Raw genomic sequence first — 20,460 nt, 5'->3', positions numbered from 1 at the left:
GTGAGTCCAGAGGCGGACACAGGCAACAATTCCCTAGACATTCGGGCTATTCTATGACCAGTGCACCTCCACGGTTTTCAGGCCAGAGCCTTGATAGATCTACTCATCCCGGGCCGAGTCAGAGTTATTCGGGGTCCCAGTTTAGAGGTGATTCAGGCCAGTCAAGGCCACCTATACCACGATGTTCCCAGTGTGGGAAGTCGCATTGGGGTCAATGCCGATTGGGTTCAGATGGTTGCTATTCTTGTGGTCGACCAGGACATATTATGCGTGATTGCCCCTCAGTACATGGTAGAGGTAGGACCCAACCATCAGGGTCGGTAGACGGATCCTCGGCATCTGTGTGCCCTACGGGGCCAGGTTCACATGCGCCAGTCGGCCATGGTAGAGGTAGAGGCAGAGCTCCCAGTACTAGCGGTACTCAGCACCGTATTTATGCTTTGGCTGGACGCCAAGATCTTGAGTCTTCTCCTGATGTGGTCACAGGTATATTATCGGTATTCTCTCATGATGTATATGCTTTGATTGATCCGGGCTCCACATTATCATATGTTACTCCATATATTGCGGGTCGATTTATAATTGAGCCGGAGTCTATCAAACCTTTCGAGGTGTCTACACCCGTGGGTGAATCGGTAATAGCTAGCCGAGTATATAGGAATTGTGTGATTGTGATTTGTGATCGTCGTACCATGATTGATTTGCATGAGCTAGAAATGGTAGATTTTGACGTTATTATGGGCATGGATTGGTTGGCTTCTTGTTATGCCAATGTTGGTTGCCGAATGAAGATGGTTCGTTTTCAGTTTCCGGGAGAACCAGTCTTAGAATGGAAAGGGAATGCGGCATCACCAAAAGGTAGGTTTATTTCCTATCTAAAGGCAAGGAAGATGATCACAAAAGGGTGCATTTATCATCTAGTACGAGTTCAAGATGTAGAAGCTGAGTCGCCGACTCTACAGTCAGTTCCAGTGGTGAACGAATTTTTGGATGTGTTCCCGGAAGAGCTTCCAGGCCTTCCTCCCGAACGGGAAATTGATTTTTCCATTGATGTGTTGCCAAGCACCATACCTATATCTATTCCTCCATATAGAATGGCACCCGCGGAATTGAAAGAGTTGAAGGAGCAATTGAGAGACTTGCTTGATAAAGGCTTCATTAGGCCTAGTTCATCCCCGTGGGGAGCACCCGTATTGTTCGTCCGAAAGAAAGATGGCTCCTTGAGAATGTGTATTGATTATCAGCAATTAAATAAAGTAATAATTAAAAACAAGTATCCTCTTCCGAAGATCGATGATTTATTTGATCAATTGCAAAGTGCCAAATGGTTTTCAAAGATTGATTTGAGGTCCGGGTACCACCAAGTAAAAGTTAGGGAGAAAGATATCCCTAAGACAGCTTTCAGAACAAGATACGGCCATTTCGAGTTCCGAGTAATGTCGATTGGGTTAACTAATGCACCGGCAGCGTTTATGGACTTAATGAATAATGTATTCAGACCTTTTCTGGATCTATTCGTGATTGTATTCATCGACGATATCCTGGTGTATTCTAGATCCGAGACAGATCATGCGGAGCATCTGCGTATAGTCCTTGGAGTTCTGCGAGCTCGAGAGTTGTTTGCAAAATTCTCCAAGTGTGAGTTTTGGTTGAACTTAGTATCATTTCTGGGCCATATTGTTGCAGCTGATGGGATTCGGGTGGATAGCCAAAAGATTGAGGCCGTGAAGACTTGGCCAAGGCCCACGACTCCTACGGAGGTTCGTAGCTTTTTGGGCTTAGCAGGTTATTACAGAAGATTTGTTGAAGGTTTCTCTTCTATTTCTGCACCGCTCACAAAGTTGACTCAGAAGTCAGCTAAGTTTCAATGGACAGATACCTGCGAGCGTAGCTTCCAAGAGTTGAAAGATAGATTGACTTCTGCCCCAGTCTTGACACTTCCAGAGGGATTGGAAGGGTATGTTGTTTATTGCGATGCTTCAGGCGTCGGGCTAGGTTGTGTGTTGATGCAACATGGTAAGGTGATTGCGTACGCTTCTAGGCAATTGCGGAAACATGAACATAATTACCCGACCCATGATTTAGAATTAGCCGCAGTGGTCTATGCATTAAAGATATTGCGACATTATTTATATGGTGTCCATGTGGATGTTTATACAGATCATAAGAGCCTTCAGTATATCTTCAAGTAGAAAGAGTTGAATTTGCGGCAACGACGATGGTTGGAGTTGCTAAAGGATTATGATGTTGATATCTTGTATCACCCCGGAAAGGCTAACGTTGTGGCTGACGCTCTTAGCCGCAGATCCATGGGAAGTCTAAGTGATGTACGACCAGAAAAGAAAGAGATGGCCCGTGAGCTTCAACAGTTAGCTAGCCTAGGAGTCTGAGTAGTGGACTCAGGTAGCAGCGGAACTACTATTCAGAATTCAGCAGTTTCATCGCTAGTAGCGGAAGTAAAAAAGCGACAATATGAGGATCCCATGCTAATGCAGTACAGTGATACACTCCCTCAGAAAGAGGAGTCATCATTTGATATTTCGGGAGACGGAGTTCTCCGATGTCGAGGCAGGTTATGTGTTCCCGATGTGGTAGGCCTACGTCACCAAATATTGAGGGAAGCCCATTGTTCCCGTTACTCCGTACACCCCGGAGCGACGAAAATGTATCATGATCTTAAGTCTATATACTGGTGGAATGGAATGAAGAAAGATATAGCGGAATTCGTAGCTCAGTGTCCTAATTGCCAACAAGTGAAGATTGAACACCAAAAGCCGGGTGGATTATTGCAAGCTATAGAAATCCCAACTTGGAAGTGGGAAGTGATTAATATGGATTTCATTACAGGGTTACCCCGTTCTCGACGTAAGTATGATTCCATATGGGTGATTGTGGATAGACTCACAAAGTCATCTCATTTCTTACCGGTCAGACCGACCTATGCGGCAGAAGATTATGCGAAGCTTTATCTTAAAGAGATAGTGAAACTCCATGGCGTTCCAGTATCTATTATCTCCGATCGAGGGACCCAGTTTACAGCTATGTTTTGGAGATCGTTCCAAGAGGTTCTAGGGACCCAAGTGCGCCTAAGCACGGCATTTCACCCACAGACCGATGGGCAAGCTGAACGCACTATTCAGACTTTCGAGGATATGTTACGAGCATGTATGATAGACCTTGGAGGAAATTGGGATGACCATTTTCCACTCATTGAGTTTTCTTACAATAACAGTTATCATTCTAGCATTCAAATGGCACCGTATGAGGCTTTATATGGGCGAAAGTGTAGATCCCCGATTGGGTGGTTTGAAACTGGAGAGGCCAAGTTGATAGGGCCAGATTTGGTCCAGCAAGCTATAGAGAAAGAAAGCTCGTACAAGATCGGTTGTTAGCGGCTCAAAGTCGCCAGAAGTCCTATGCGGATAATCGTCGAAGGGACTTAGAGTTCCAAGTTAAGTATTGGGTATTCTTGAGAGTGTCGCCAATGAAAGGCGTTATGAGATTTGGAAAAAAGGGGAAGCTCAGTCCCCGGTATATTGGACCATATGAGATTGTGCGCAAAATAGGCAAAGTGGCCTATGAGTTAGATCTACCTCCGTATTTGGAGTCAGTCCATCCAGTATTTCATGTCTCGATGCTTCGAAAATGTGTTGGAGATCCCACTAGGATCGTCCCAGTAAATGATATGCAAGTGACAGAGAAATTGAGTTATGAAGAGGTACCCATTGCCATATTAGACAGGCAAGTACGGAGGCTTAGGAACAAGGAAGTGGCCTCAATTAAAGTTCTGTGGAGGAATAGCAATCGAGAGGAGATGACATGGGAAGCAGAAGAAAGTATGCGATCTAAATACCCATATTTATTTCAGCCCGTGGAAGAGGCCCAAGATGAGCGTCAAGATCATAAGGTACGTATATTTCCTTTTATGCTTTTGGGTCATGTGTGGCCAAAATTTTTATGTTGTTACGTTGTGGCCCTATGTGGCATCGATATTATGGGTTGTTGTGGCAGGATGGTAGCGCCATATTATAAGGGGAACTCTGGCGAATTTTTTTTTTTAGAATTCCCCGAGACTTTAACATTTGAGGACGAATGTTCCTAAGGGGGGAAGAATGTTACACCTCGGAAAATTTCCCGTTGGTACGCAAGTAAACGAACTAGTGATGTGTGCGAGGAGTGCGAGTGTATAATGTTTCATGAGAAATGTGAGTATATGGACGAGAATGATTAGAATGAAAAGTCGAGAAATGTGAAAAGTTGAAAGTTGGCAAAACTGCCCAGTGGTCGTAAAGTGCAAAATACGGACCGTAAAATGGAATACGGTCCGTAAACTGGCAGTCGTAAATTGCCATGCAAGGTTTCAACTTTCTGCCCAGTTGAGAAGTGGTAAAATACGACCAGGAGGACGGACCGTAAAGTGATTTACGGCCCGTAAACCATGGTCGTAAATCACCATGCATGCAGCCAATGTTTCTAGTTCTGCTTAAGGTTAAAGACGACCACGAGGGACGGTCCGTAAACTGGAATACGGACCGTAAATCTCCATGGACGACCACTGTACACCTCAGCACAGATTTTCAATTCATTAAATATGAGGACCAAGACTTGTTTTATTTCATTTCTACATTACACCACTTCTCTCTAGAATCATCTCTCTACATTTATTTCATAAGTTTTCAAGGATTATAAGTCACCAACAACATAAACAAGTGAATCAAGTGTAAGCAAGCCATTAAATACCATTTAAGTCAAGAAATGCAAATGGAGAAAAACTAGGGTTTTGCTCAAAGTGAAGTATTATCAACCAAAGCTTGTCCCTACATCATCTAAGGTAAGATTCATGATATTTATATGTTGGTTAACATATTGGGGAGTTGAAATACTTGGATGGTAGAAGTATATACTAAAATGGTCAATGGAGGGTAAAATGAGGAATGTGGGTAATGTGAATGACTAATGGCTATTGTTATTATATTAATGAAGGTAGAAACTTGAGCATCGAAGGAGTACGCGCAAGTGTAGAATAGTTCGACGAGGAGGTATGTAAGGCTAACCCTTCTTTCATAAGGCATGGTTCCTTGGCCAAACTCTTAAATCCTCTATATGAGTATGTTGTATTCAAGTGATTGACACTCTGAGCTCATAAGCTCACGATCCTCGATACGTGCTACGAATGTACTACGCACCCCATTTGACGAGTAAGCATAAGATAGAGATGTAGCGAAAAGGATGATGTTAGTGATGAGGATGATAATAATAATGATGCTAAAGGTGCCTACGGGCTATTATATTCACATGTGCCTATGAAGGGCTATAACGACACCTCGAGCTTATAACGTCGGGTAGGATATATGTATATGAATATGTATAAAGTGTGTATACGATTACGAAACGCGCGCACACATCTGCAGATGGTACGGATAACCCTGAAGCCTTGGTAGGGCCAGGTATGAGTAACCTTGAGCCTTGGTTGGCCAAGTATGTATGAAACACCGATCCTATGAGGTCGGGTATGCTATGTAAATGCTATGTATATGAAATGACTATGTATGTAATATGAATATGAATGTGATAAGACTAGGTATAAGAATACGAATAAGGACATGTATATGAATACGAGCACAAGTATGGTACGAGTACTATTATGGAATACGAATGATGACGTAGGTGTACTAATACGTATGAAAAATGGAAAGTCCCACGAAAGGCAGGTAAGTACTATGACGATGATATTATTGTCTCCCCTCCTATGCTATTTCATATGTGGTTCATTATGCTTGTATATCGATGTTGATCATGCTTTACATACTCAGTACATTCTTCGTACTGACGTCCTTTTGTTTGTGGACGCTGCGTCATGCCCGTAGGTGCTCAGGGAGCCGGACTTGATCCATAGCTGCCTATTCGGAGATTTCATAGAGAGCTCCATTTCCTCCGGAGCCATATCTTTTGGGTACTTATACTTTTGTGTATATAATTATGGGCATAGCGGGGTCTTGTCCCGCTCATGTGATATGTTATACTCTTCCTAGAGGCTCGTAGTCATGTGTATATAGTTAGACATGTTCGGCCTTGTCGGCCTATGTTTTGTATATCATTTTGTCGGCCACGTTGTCCCATGTACATTGATGTGGCATAGATGCCTATGGTGATATAGATGTACTGTTGTCCAATTGGGACTAGTTGACAAATGAATGGAAATGTATGTATAATTATGTGGCTCACCTATATGTTAGTATAAGAGTAAGCTAAGAGGGTGCTCGGGTGGGCTAGCACCGGGTGCTCGTCGCGGCCCCGAGTCGGGTCGTGACAAATTTCCATGTAGTTCAGAGTATGTTTTATCTTTTTGTTGTTTTTCCTCATCTGGTTCTGTGTGTTTGCTGTGATTAGTTAAGTCTTTGTTTTCATGGCTTGCTTCTTTAGTCCCTAGTATTGATTAAGTATTGGAATTGTCGAGCAACTTAAACACTAGCCTCTATATAAATTATAATCGCCGAGCATGAGTAGTTGGGTATGGACTGCTTTCAGTTCTTTAAGTGCTCCTTTTCATATGTTTAGTATTGTGTGACTATTAGTGCTATCTTGTGCTTGTTTAAATTTAGCATAACTTGGTTGATTTGGATTTTGCAAGTATTTTAGTTTTACTTTGTTTGAGTATGTGAGTTGTGAAGTATGAATTGTTTACAACTCTTAGTATCCTTTATCTGTTCAAAATAAGTTAGTTTAAGAGGGTTAACTCAAAGTATAGGCTGCTAGAAGATATGATTTAGTTTTTTTTTTCCCAGATTGTATATGAGTTTAGTTCTACATTTCAATTTTTCCAGTTGGATCACTTATTTATACTTGAAAAAAAAGCTATCCCGATCAGGTTATACGGACACTTATACGGTCCGTATAAGTGACCGTATTTCACCATCAGGAAGTTTCCCTTTTCTGTAAGGTTATACGGACCCTTATATGGACCGTGTAAAGTTATACGTGTCACACCCCAATCTCATCAGGGCATGATAGGCACTCAGCTCTTACTTAGAGCTGAGCGAACCCTCTGGCATTCAAATAATGAAACTGGATATATAATAAAGTACTTTCAGTCAAACCATAAAAATTAGCGGACGATACTCAATTAATCAAAAACCGAGTAAGACAAACTGACATATCGGCCTACATGGTCACTTTACTCAATGCATGACATCTTAGCATACTAACAACAGGGCACTGTCTGCAAAGTCTCTAAGAGTAAACACCTGAACCATATGAGTTGGGACAGGGCCCCGACATACCCGTACACACATATGATAATTATAGTGACTCGGCACTGCTTGAGGAAGAAAATGGAGTTTGCCAATCCCAGTTGATAGACAACCATCCTAGCTGAATACTTTTACCTGCAAAACTATATGGGACTGTGTGGCATGAACAGAGCGCCCCCAGGCAAAGGGACGTCAATACGAACAATGTACCGAGTATGTAAGGCAGCAGTAATCATAAAGAATGAGATATAAGCTATAATGAGAGTATGAGAAACCACCTGTAATATGAATAGCCCCGAAGGAAATGACAAAAAATGTAAATATATACCATACCCGGCCCTTTAGTAAGGGACTCGGTGAAATATAAATATATACCATACCCAGCCCTTTAATAAGGGACTCGGTGAAATAATCATACACATACCATACCCGGCCCTTTAATAAGGGACTCGGTGAAATACATATAGTATACATACCCGGCCCTCTAGAGAGGGACTCGGTGAATAATGCAATGAAACTGTGCACGAATACATACCCGGCCCGGGACTCAGTGAATGATATATTAACAGCATGCACGAGCAGAATATTATGAGCAACCATATGCAAACTAAATCATCATCTGAGACTCAATAGGATAATTAGCATGAACTAACACTTGAGAATCAAAGACAAAAGTCACGTCAAGTACCACTGAAATCTAGAATTCATTGGAGTCATAATACAAGTGAGACTCATAAAATTATTTCTGAACTCCTTGAATAACCTGGTAGCACCCTCGAATGTCATTATGGATTATATCAAAATAGGACTTCAGGAATCATAGACACATATCAGGATATAATGAAATAGCTTCTGGAAATCAAGAACATTAGCCATTCTAGTACCTCTAAGAATAGGAGCTTCTTTGGAGTTTATACGTTCGTCGTTTGTCTATTTCGTATAGACCATGCCAAAAAAGAAAGAAGGGATAGCCTTAACATACCTTGTTCGCTTCTTAAGCTAATCCAAACCTAAGTCTCGGGCCTCCCCAGATCTACAACAACGTCAGTAGATACCAAACATTAGCTATAGGTACTTAGAAATTTAACCTTAAGCTAGCACGTCATTTATAGAAATTCGGACGGCATTTCCTCTATAAATTCAACAAACCCCGAGAACTCAACTCGGCATAATCATCAACAACAATACCAACAACCATATTAATAACATCAATAATTAATCCCATCGATCCAGCCCCTCAACAATATAAAAATAGTTTCAATAATTCAAATAATAATGCGACGAGCGGTAAGCTCTGCTTGTCAATTAAACAATAGTTTTAAATCCCATCTTCATTCTGAAATTTCTCAACAATATTAACAACAACAACAACACCTCCAGGTTATTCAATTAATTTCCATTCATATAATTTCATAAGAATGATCTCCCAAAACAGTCCACCGAACTACAACACGAATTTATCCGATTTCCAATATAATTTTCGTATTTCTGCCATCTAGCAATGTAGATACGACTTGGATAAATCAAATACATCTAGGAGAGTGGATTTCTTACCTTATATGCCAAGAAATGATCTTCTTCCACTTTACTTCCCTTCGAAGAAAGCTCAAAGTCAACAACACGACAAAACGGAACAACGAGATTGAAGCGGTGAGCAAAACCCGCAATTAAATTGAATAACGTTTGCTGTTTTGGTTTGGAGCAAGCTAACGTTGCTGCTCATACTTTCTTTCTCAAAAATACTGATCCCCAAAGTTTAAGTTGCTGGGATATTTTGCTTATCAAAAGTATACCCAAAGTGGAGGTATAATTTCACAAAGTGTAAGAATAACTTTCCCAAAAAGGAAAGTGTGGCTGCATATTTTACTACATTATTATCTAAATAACCTTGAAACACCCAGCAACTTAAGAGTTCCATTAATGTAGCAATTGTAGTTTACTTTAAGCAAGTAGGTAGAGAAGAAGTTCTTTCATGGAGGAGGGCAATAGAAGCAAGCTAGTGGTGGAAGAAATTTATATACCAGAGATCAAATTTATTAGTAACTTGCTATCTTCCTTGGACAATGTAGAGAAAGTATAATAATGAGTTAGTGACCAAAGATAAAATGTATTTAAGATCTGCCCATACACGTAGGCGGCTAAGAAATTCTAGATGTAAGCAATTTGACACGTAGTAACTTGGTCACTTTTCCAAACATGCAAGCTTACCCACTAATCAATATATTTACTTCCACTAGACGTCCCCCTTTATTAATTATACACAAAATTAATTCTTTGATCACAATTCACTTAAATAGTAATCATTTTTAATACACTCCATATTCATTGTCATGATCATGGGGCATAGCGGTAGTCCATAGCCCCTTCTGGTACACACAAAATATTATTTCCAATCATCGTCATTCCACTTTCGAGTCCTAAATAATTTCGGGACTTCAGTCCTAGTATACACCGAGTTCTTGATTTTCATGCTTGAATATGACCAAATCCTTCGGGTTCAGGTAAATTTGCTCATGTTGGATGATTCCATTTCCTAGTCCAAAAATACGGGATATTATAGCTTGGATCGTATCTCATTCGAATAAATTTCGAGCCTTGACGAAACTTATTTTCTTCGATTTGTTTAACTACTAATTCTTGTGATACATCCGTAATCACTCTAACCACCTATAAGCTTGGGGGATAACCTCATTTCCGTCACGAGTTTCATTTAACTCGCATGCTTTCCAACGTATGAAAACACGGGATGTAACAATACGGATCGTATAAGTGGTCGTATAACTCCATCTTCCTCCGAAATTAATCTCTTCGATTCGTTTGATCTCCAATCCTTATGGAACCTTCTTAGCACTTGTTTAACACTTCATTAACAATCTAAGGAGTATTATAACTTTTCCTCAAGACGTTATTAAACCAACAATAGCTCGGTACTTGCAAACCTTTTTCAGAACACGACTTATACTTTACATTCTTCAACGAACTTTCTTCTCTTGCCTCAAATGTCTTCAAAATCTTAATTAGAATCGTTAAGTACCCCTTCTTACTTGTAGGGACATCATATACATCTTACCCTGCGTTAGTCTATTTACCTTGCAACGACATGAAATTTCCCGACGTGTAACACAGCGAGTACTGAGTAAGTATCATAGGCCGACAATGGTTAGAAACACATATTAGTAAAAGAAGTCACAAATAAACATGATCAACAACTAAGTCAAGTCCTACGTCTATTTACCGCACAATATGACACCAATACCCTTAACTCATTTACCTTCCGCTAATAACCACAAGCCAGATCCACAACAATATCACGACAATCATTTATCATTATTACCATTCCGTTTAGTCTTTTCACGTTCTTTAAAAAATAATAAATCCCACGTGAATATATTTCATAGCACTGAATATTTATTCTCTTCTCATGTATACACATGTGCACTTCAATTTTAATTCTCCGACACATATTTATTTTCTCCGTGCACTTTTACTTGTTCACTTTTGACTTTTCACGTTCTTGCTGAATATTTATTTTCTTCTCATGTATACATGTATGCACTTCAATTTTAATTATCCGACATATATTTAATATATTTCTATGTAATTTCTAATATATATAAGTGGGATGAAGGACGAACACAACATAGGATAGATGTATCATAAGCTTTACAAATTGTACACGTTCTTTAAGAATTAATAAATCCCACGTGGATATATGTCATAGTACTAAATATTTATTCTCTTCTCATGTATACACGTGTGCACTTCAATTTTAATTCTCCGACATATATTTATTTTCTCCATGCACTTTCTACTTGTTCACTTTTGACTTTTCACGTTCTTACTGAATATTTATTTTATTCTCATGTATACATTTCTGCACTTCAATTTTAACTATCCGACACATATTTAATATATTTCTATGTAATTTCTAATATATATAGGTGGGATGGAGGGACGAACACAACATCAGATAGCTGTACCATAAGCATTACAAATTGTACACGCAATGAATGCTTGTACCATAAGCTATATAACTTGTACACTTTGCCCAACATTTTTTTTTATCTTGCGTGGACATATGTCATAGTACTTAATGTTTATTCCCTTCTCATGTATAGACGTATGCACTTCAATTTCAATTCTTCGACACATTTATTTCCTCTGTGCACTTTTACTTGTTTACTTTTGACTTTTCACGTGTTGCTGAATATTTATTCTCTTCTCATGTATAGACATATGCAGTTCAATTTTAATTCTCCTACACAGATTTATTTCCTCCGTGCACTTTTACTTGTTCACTTTTGGCTTTTCACGTTCTTTAAGAATTAATAAATCCCACATGGATATATGTCATAGTGCTGAATATTTATTTTCTTCTCATGTATACACGTGTGCATTTCAATATTAATTCTCCAACACATATTTATTTCTTCCATGCACTTTTACTTGTTCACTTTTGACTTTTCATATTCTTGCTGAATATTTATTTTCTTCTCATGTATACATGTATGCACTTCAATTTTAATTATCCGACACATATTTATTTTCTCCGTGCACTTTTACTTGTTCACTATTGACTTTTCACGTTATTAAAGAATTAATAAATGAAATACTCCCTCCGTTCCATATTTCTTGGCCACATCACTTGACTTTTCACGTTCTTTAAGAATTAATAAATGAAGTACTCTCTTTGTTTCACATTACTTGGCCACATTATTATACTAGACTTTTCATGTTCTTTAAGAATTAATAAAAATAGACTACTTCTTTCGTCCATATTACTTGGCCACATTAGTATACTGGACTTTTCAAGTTCTTTAAGAATAAATAAAAATAAAGTACTCCCTTCGTACCATATCACTTGGTCACATTACTAAAAATATATGTCTATTTTTCTATTCTATATTTTTCTTCTTTTCTATTTCTTCTTTTCTATTTCTTTATTTATATTATATTTATTAATATATTTTTTTTATTATAAATAAGTGTGTTGGGTGGACTAACACATGCATAAAATGTTGTACCACAAGCTATATAAATTGTACATTTTAACTAACTACTTTTTTATCCCACGTAGACATATGCACTTCAAATTTAATTCTCCGACACATTTATTTCCTCCGTGCACTTATACTTGTTGACTTTGACTTTTCAAATTCTTTAAGAATTAATAAATGAAGTACTCCTTCTGTCACGACCGAAATCTGACACTTAGGCCGCGACCGGGCACCTTTCGAGCTTCTACCCATAAGGCGAACCCTCTAAGCTAATTATGCGAAAATTAATGAATAAAATGAATAATACGCAAAGTCTCATAATATAACGAAAAGTACGGATGCGAAATACAAATATTGAGTCTCGCCCATAAACCCCATAAAATGTCTACGTCATGGAACTACTAGTTTGAATAGAAAAGTACGAGACGAAGCTCGGAATACTACTAAGTCAATTAAAGAAGAAGAGGCCGCCATGATCTAATGGTGGCTCACCTCTACTGAACTGGACTGAACAAAGCTGGAATGAATCAAGTATCGGCTACCTGGTCACCGTTAACCACACCTGCACACATACAACATCAACAAGTGTGAGTCTAAAAGACTCAGCAAGATCATCGACACTCTCAGCTTACCCCTGGGGCAAGTCTTTGAAATCCCTGATAATGCATAAAAGCAATTACACAGTACAAGTATATTATATACAAACACCGAAGCTAAAGCTAAAATCATGAAGCACAAACAAGCAGAACATGAAATACTCTAAATCTGAATCTATGCTCACGGGAAATAGTACGTATTTATCTATGTCTTACCCCGCTTTCCGGAGAGGGCATTATTTACCCCCCATCTTACCCGGACGAGCAATACATGAAACACACTGAATCTGAACGTATGCTCACGGGACATAGTACGTATTTGTCTATGTCTTACCCCGTCTTCCGGAGAGGGCATTATTTACCCCCATCTTACCCGGGTTACTTAAAATTCTAGCACCTATCTCTCACCGAACATCAATGGGACCTGTGGAAGTATGCCCCTCTGAAGATATGATAAGTGGAACATACATCCATTCAATAACACTTCTAAACTTTACATTTATATAAAATAGTATCTATTTAAGCGAAATTACGCTAAAGGACTCATACGGTCATTACTTTAGAAACTTGGCAATTATCCAATTTAGAACATGCTTGCCCACTCACACGAACTAAATGGTTTAAATGCATACATACAACACAAACCATATGCTTTTTATGAAAAGCAAGTAAACTAAGAGTTTAAGCCTCACTTGCCTTATAACTGGAACGCAACCTCTCTTGAAGTGTCAAATTTCCTTCAAACAATCTTAAATAGCCTCAATCTATTCAATACCATAAATAAATTAACTAAATTAGTCTAGTGAAACAAATCCTATAATTTTAGATTTAGAATTAAATCTCAACATTCTATACCCTGATTCCATAATTCTTTTAAAAAGTGAAATTTATATCTCAATATCATTAACAAATAATTATATAATATACTTATATATGTCTGTGCTCCACTCCCAACATCCCAAAATAAATAATGTTTATCGAGTACACTGAAAGAAAACACAAAAGAAAGAAAGAAACAAAATGAGCAAAGAAACAAAAATGAGCAACTACATGGTTGCACGTGAATTGCAGAAAAGAAAAAGAAGCAATTTCACAATATGAGCCCAACTCTCTGCCAACCCCACAATTCCTCATAATAGACAAAATCACTTGCAACATGATTTCTTAAATATCAAAGTCAAAAACATGCTATGTACCTGAATCTTCTAAACTTTGGAAAAAGTTCACCGTGTTAGCAGTTGCACAACAATTTTCATGCTCTTTGTCCGTCTGTTTTTCTCCTTTTTAGGTTAGAAGTAAGTTAATAATTTTTTTTCTTGTATTTTCCCTCTACCCTATGAAAATATAACGTGCACAGTAATCAGAATAGTGGGAAGGCCCACTCACTCACTAAGTTAACCAATTCATGCACATTTCATATACTATATCATAAATAAATATAATATTTCTAATAATAATCTACATATATATTTTAGGAATATATAATTATCCTCTTCATATGAAACCTGCTAAAATTAAATAAGTTGCAAATAAAGAAGTCATTCTAGACGCTTGAAAAAATATCGGGTTGTTACACCTTCCGTCCCACATTACTTGGCCACATTACTAAACTACTTTTTTATCCCACGTGGACATATGTCATAGTACTGAATATTTATTCTCTCATCATGTATATACGTATGCACTTCAATTTTAATTCGCAGACACATATTTATTTCCTCCGTACACTTTTACTTGTTCATAAATGAAGAACTTTTTCTTTATATGCTAACGTGGACAAGTAAAAGTGAAGGGGAGTGACTTCCCCGTTTTCCTTCTTTATCAATACTTTACTTATTTTACTCTCTTTTGCAGTCTCTAATTATTATTTCTTTAGATTTATAAAATGTATTACTTTATATTTTCATTCAGAATTAAAATTTGGTGATTTACGATATAACATTTATCTTTCTAATTTTTGATTTCTTTGTAACAATTTTTTTATCTATAATTGTTAATGTAAAAAATTATAATATATTTTTAAATTAATTTAATAAAAATATTTTATTAGTTTTGGTTTTAAAAAATCCAATACATACAATAATGGTTCTTATGTTTGGATCTGAATAGTTAGTTAATTGAAATGGAAATCAACCTATCCGTATACATATAAGATATTAAAGAATTAAAGAAAAAAAATCTAGAATCAAAATATTCATTTCCCTCATACTTTTACTAATTTTCTTTTTCACATCGATGAACAACTTTCATTGTCATGACAATGAGAAAAAAGTCCGACTCTTTGCATCTCAAAGACTTAATTTCATCATATGTTTTTAATTTTTAAACTCAATCTTTTAATTATAACTAAAGTGATAATACATAAATATATTTTGTATATGTTGTTATATATAATAACAATTAGAATGTTTTTAAAAGTTATTTTAAAAATAAAATTTTTAAAGATTGACTAATTAAAGTGAATAGACATGTTCGGTTGGTGAATCCCTAAACTCTCAGTGACCAACAGCCACATCAACAAAAAAAACTAAACCCCAATGACGCCGCCTCATCTCCTCAACAATTCCACGCGAATTCCAGATTTTCCGGCCAAAAGTGGCAAATTTTCAACACGTCTTCATTCGTGCAGCCCGTGTCCGCCCTATTCGGGTAATGAAATTAATGGAATTTGTCCTTTTTCTCCCTCTCCAGCTAATAGCAACAGTAACCCCTTACCTTTTTCATTTTCTTTCTTCCTTCCAAGAGAAGTTTGGGATTTCAAACGAAATTTAACTAATTCCAGTTCAAATATTTGTCCCACATCGCTCAAATTTTTTAAAACACTAGAATTTGGGGTTCTATTTAGAACCCCTTACCCATTCAACAAAAAACCAATTTTGAAGGGCTAGAACAAGTTTTCTTACAAAGAAATTTTGGAATAAGGATTCTTATCCTAAACCAATTTTCTGAGTTTAAAGTTCTAAAACTTAAGTTCATTTTCACTTAAATTTTCTCTCGTCTTCTTTCGAGTGTTCAAATGTTTGGTGAAAGGAAGCATTTTCGCTTTCGTCGTCCTAGTCGCTGACTTCGCAACAGGTAAAATCCATCTTCTATTTTAGTTCTTGACGTTTCAGATTAATTTCCATGTAGTTCAGAGTATGTTTTATATTTTTGTTGTTTTTCCTCATCTGGTTCTGTGTGTTTGCTGTGATTAGTTAAGTCTTTCTTTTCATGGCTTGCTTCTTTAGTCCCTAGTATTGATTAAGTATTGGAATTGTCGAGCAACCTAAACACTAGCCTCTATAAAAATCATAATCGCCGAGCATAAAAGTCACAAACAAGCAGAACATGAAATACTCTAAATCTGAATCTATGCTCACGGGAAATAGTACGTATTTATCTATGTCTTACCCCGCTTTCCGGAGAGGGCATTATTTACCCCCCATCTTACCCGGACGAGCAATACATGAAACACACTGAATCGGAACGTATGCTCACGGGACATAGTACGTATTTGTCTATGTCTTACCCCGTCTTCCGGAGAGGGCATTATTTACCCCCATCTTACCCGGGTTACTTAAAATTCTAGCACCTATCTCTCACCGAACATCAATGGGACCTGTGGAAGTATGCCCCTCTGAAGATATGATAAGTGGAACATACATCCATTCAATAACACTTCTAAACTTTACATTTATATAAAATAGTATCTATTTAAGCGAAATTACGCTAAAGGACTCATACGGTCATTACTTTAGAAACTTGGCAATTATCCAATTTAGAACATGCTTGCCCACTCACACGAACTAAATGGTTTAAATGCATACATACAACACAAACCATATGCTTTTTATGAAAAGCAAGTAAACTAAGAGTTTAAGCCTCACTTGCCTTATAACTGGAACGCAACCTCTCTTGAAGTGTCAAATTTCCTTCAAACAATCTTCAATAGCCTCAATCTATTCAATACCATAAATAAATTAACTAAATTAGTCTAGTGAAACAAATCCTATAATTTTAGATTTAGAATTAAATCTCAACATTCTATACCCTGATTCCATAATTCTTTTAAAAAGTGAAATTTATATCTCAATATCATTAACAAATAATTATATAATATACTTATATATGTCTGTGTTCCACTCCCAACATCCCAAAATAAATAATGTTTATCGAGTACACTGAAAGAAAACACAAAAGAAAGAAAGAAACAAAATGAGCAAAGAAACAAAAATGAGCAACTACATGGTTGCACGTGAATTGCAGAAAAGAAAAAGAAGCAATTTCACAATATGAGCCCAACTCTCTGCCAACCCCACAATTCCTCATAATAGACAAAATCACTTGCAACATGATTTCTTAAATATCAAAGTCAACAACATGCTATGTACCTGAATCTTCTAAACTTTGGAAAAAGTTCACCGTGTTAGCAGTTGCACAACAATTTTCATGCTCTTTGTCCGTCTGTTTTTCTCCTTTTTAGGTTAGAAGTAAGTTAATAATTTTTTTTCTTGTATTTTCCCTCTACCCTATGAAAATATAACGTGCACAGTAATCAGAATAGTGGGAAGGCCCACTCACTCACTAAGTTAACCAATTCATGCACATTTCATATACTATATCATAAATAAATATAATATTTCTAATAATAATCTACATATATATTTTAGGAATATATAATTATCCTCTTCATATGAAACCTGCTAAAATTAAATAAGTTGCAAATAAAGAAGTCATTCTAGACGCTTGAAAAAATATCGGGTTGTTACACCTTCCGTCCCACATTACTTGGCCACATTACTAAACTACTTTTTTATCCCACGTGGACATATGTCATAGTACTGAATATTTATTCTCTCATCATGTATATACGTATGCACTTCAATTTTAATTCGCAGACACATATTTATTTCCTCCGTACACTTTTACTTGTTCATAAATGAAGAACTTTTTCTTTATATGCTAACGTGGACAAGTAAAAGTGAAGGGGAGTGACTTCCCCGTTTTCCTTCTTTATCAATACTTTACTTATTTTACTCTCTTTTGCAGTCTCTAATTATTATTTCTTTAGATTTATAAAATGTATTACTTTATATTTTCATTCAGAATTAAAATTTGGTGATTTACGATATAACATTTATCTTTCTAATTTTTGATTTCTTTGTAACAATTTTTTTATCTATAATTGTTAATGTAAAAAATTATAATATATTTTTAAATTAATTTAATAAAAATATTTTATTAGTTTTGGTTTTAAAAAATCCAATACATACAATAATGGTTCTTATGTTTGGATCTGAATAGTTAGTTAATTGAAATGGAAATCAACCTATCCGTATACATATAAGATATTAAAGAATTAAAGAAAAAAAATCTAGAATCAAAATATTCATTTCCCTCATACTTTTACTAATTTTCTTTTTCACATCGATGAACAACTTTCATTGTCATGACAATGAGAAAAAAGTCCGACTCTTTGCATCTCAAAGACTTAATTTCATCATATGTTTTTAATTTTTAAACTCAATCTTTTAATTATAACTAAAGTGATAATACATAAATATATTTTGTATATGTTGTTATATATAATAACAATTAGAATGTTTTTAAAAGTTATTTTAAAAATAAAATTTTTAAAGATTGACTAATTAAAGTGAATAGACATGTTCGGTTGGTGAATCCCTAAACTCTCAGTGACCAACAGCCACATCAACAAAAAAAACTAAACCCTAATGACGCCGCCTCATCTCCTCAACAATTCCACGCGAATTCCAGATTTTCCGGCCAAAAGTGGCAAATTTTCAACACGTCTTCATTCGTGCAGCCCGTGTCCGCCCTATTCGGGTAATGAAATTAATGGAATTTGTCCCTTTTCTCCCTCTCCAGCTAATAGCAACAGTAACCCCTTACCTTTTTCATTTTCTTTCTTCCTTCCAAGAGAAGTTTGGGATTTCAAACGAAATTTAACTAATTCCAGTTCAAATATTTGTCCCACATCGCTCAAATTTTTTAAAACACTAGAATTTGGGGTTCTATTTAGAACCCCTTACCCATTCAACAAAAAACCAATTTTGAAGGGCTAGAACAAGTTTTCTTACAAAGAAATTTTGGAATAAGGATTCTTATCCTAAACCAATTTTCTGAGTTTAAAGTTCTAAAACTTAAGTTCATTTTCACTTAAATTTTCTCTCGTCTTCTTTCGAGTGTTCAAATCTTTGGTGAAAGGAAGCATTTTCGCTTTCGTCGTCCTAGTCGCTGACTTCGCAACAGGTAAAATCCATCTTCTATTTTAGTTCTTGACGTTTCAGATTAATTTCCATGTAGTTCAGAGTATGTTTTATATTTTTGTTGTTTTTCCTCATCTGGTTCTGTGTGTTTGCTGTGATTAGTTAAGTCTTTCTTTTCATGGCTTGCTTCTTTAGTCCCTAGTATTGATTAAGTATTGGAATTGTCGAGCAACCTAAACACTAGCCTCTATAAAAATCATAATCGCCGAGCATGAGTAGTTGGGTATGGACTGCTTTCAGTTCTTTGAGTGTTCCTTTTCATATGTTTAGTATTGTGTGACTATTAGTGCTATCTTGTGCTTGTTTAAATTTAGCATAACTTGATTGATTTGGATTTTGCAAGTATTTTAGTTTTACTTTGTTTGAGTATGTGAGTTGTGAAGTATGAATTGTTTACAGCTCTTAGTATCCTTTATCTGTTCAAAATAAGTTAGTTTAAGAGGGTTAACTCAAAGTATAGGCTGCTAGAAGATATGATTTAGTTTTTTTTTTCCCAGATTGTATATGAGTTTAGTTCTACATTTCAATTTTTCCAGTTGGATCACTTATTTATACTTGAAAAAAAATCTATCCCGATCACGTTATACGGACACTTATACGGTCCGTATAACATTATACGGTTCGTATAAGTGACCGTATTTCACCATCAGGAAGTTTCCCTTTTCTGTAAGGTTATACGGACCCTTATATGGACCGTGTAAAGTTATACGTGTCACACCCCAATCTCATCAGGGCATGATGGGCACCCAGCTGTTACTTAGAGCTGAGCGAACCCTCTGGCATTCATATAATGAAACTGGACATATAATAAAGTACTTTCAGTCAAACCATAAAAATTCGCGGACGATACTCAATTAATCAAAAACCGAGTAAGACAAACTGACATATCGGCCTACATGGTCGTTTTACTCAATGCATGACATCTTAGCATACTAACCACAGGGCACTGTCTGCAAAGTCTCTAAGAGTAAACGCCTGAACCATATGAGTTGGGACAGGGCCTCGACATACCCGTACACACATATGATAATCATAGTGACTCGGCACTGCTTCAGGAAGAAAATGGAGTTTGCCAATACCAGTTGATAGACAACCATCCTAGCTGAATACTTTTACCTGCAAAACTATATGGGACTGTGTGGCATGAACACAGCGCCCCCAGGCAAAGGGACGTCAATACGAACAATGTACCGAGTAAGTAAGGTAGCAGTAATCATAAAGAATGAGATATAAGCTATAATGAGAGTATGAGAAACCACCTGTAATATGAATAGCCCCGTAGGCAATGACTAAAAATGTAAATATATACCATACCCGGCCCTTTAGTAAGGGACTCGGTGAAATATAAATA

The 20,460-nt window shown here is 36.6% G+C and overlaps 1 protein-coding gene across 4 annotated transcripts in view; it reads left to right on the top strand.

The window, feature by feature from the left end:
• Positions 1-15,366: 15,366 nt before the first annotated feature.
• Positions 15,367-20,460, top strand: part of LOC132636064 (uncharacterized) — a 37,591-nt gene continuing 32,497 nt past the window's right edge. For 3 of the 4 annotated variants that reach the window (XM_060352738.1, XM_060352735.1, XM_060352737.1), the window contains exon 1: positions 18,422-19,092. The gene's annotated coding sequence lies outside the window, so the exon portion shown is untranslated. Of the gene's footprint in view, positions 15,919-18,421; positions 19,093-20,460 lie in introns of those variants that run through there. The other variant, XM_060352739.1, reaches the window with a different exon arrangement.

The sequence above is a fragment of the Lycium barbarum genome, chromosome 4 (assembly GCF_019175385.1).
Source record: "Lycium barbarum isolate Lr01 chromosome 4, ASM1917538v2, whole genome shotgun sequence".
NCBI classification, from domain to species: domain Eukaryota; kingdom Viridiplantae; phylum Streptophyta; class Magnoliopsida; order Solanales; family Solanaceae; genus Lycium; species Lycium barbarum.
This window is presented reverse-complemented; position numbering and strand designations above follow the sequence as displayed.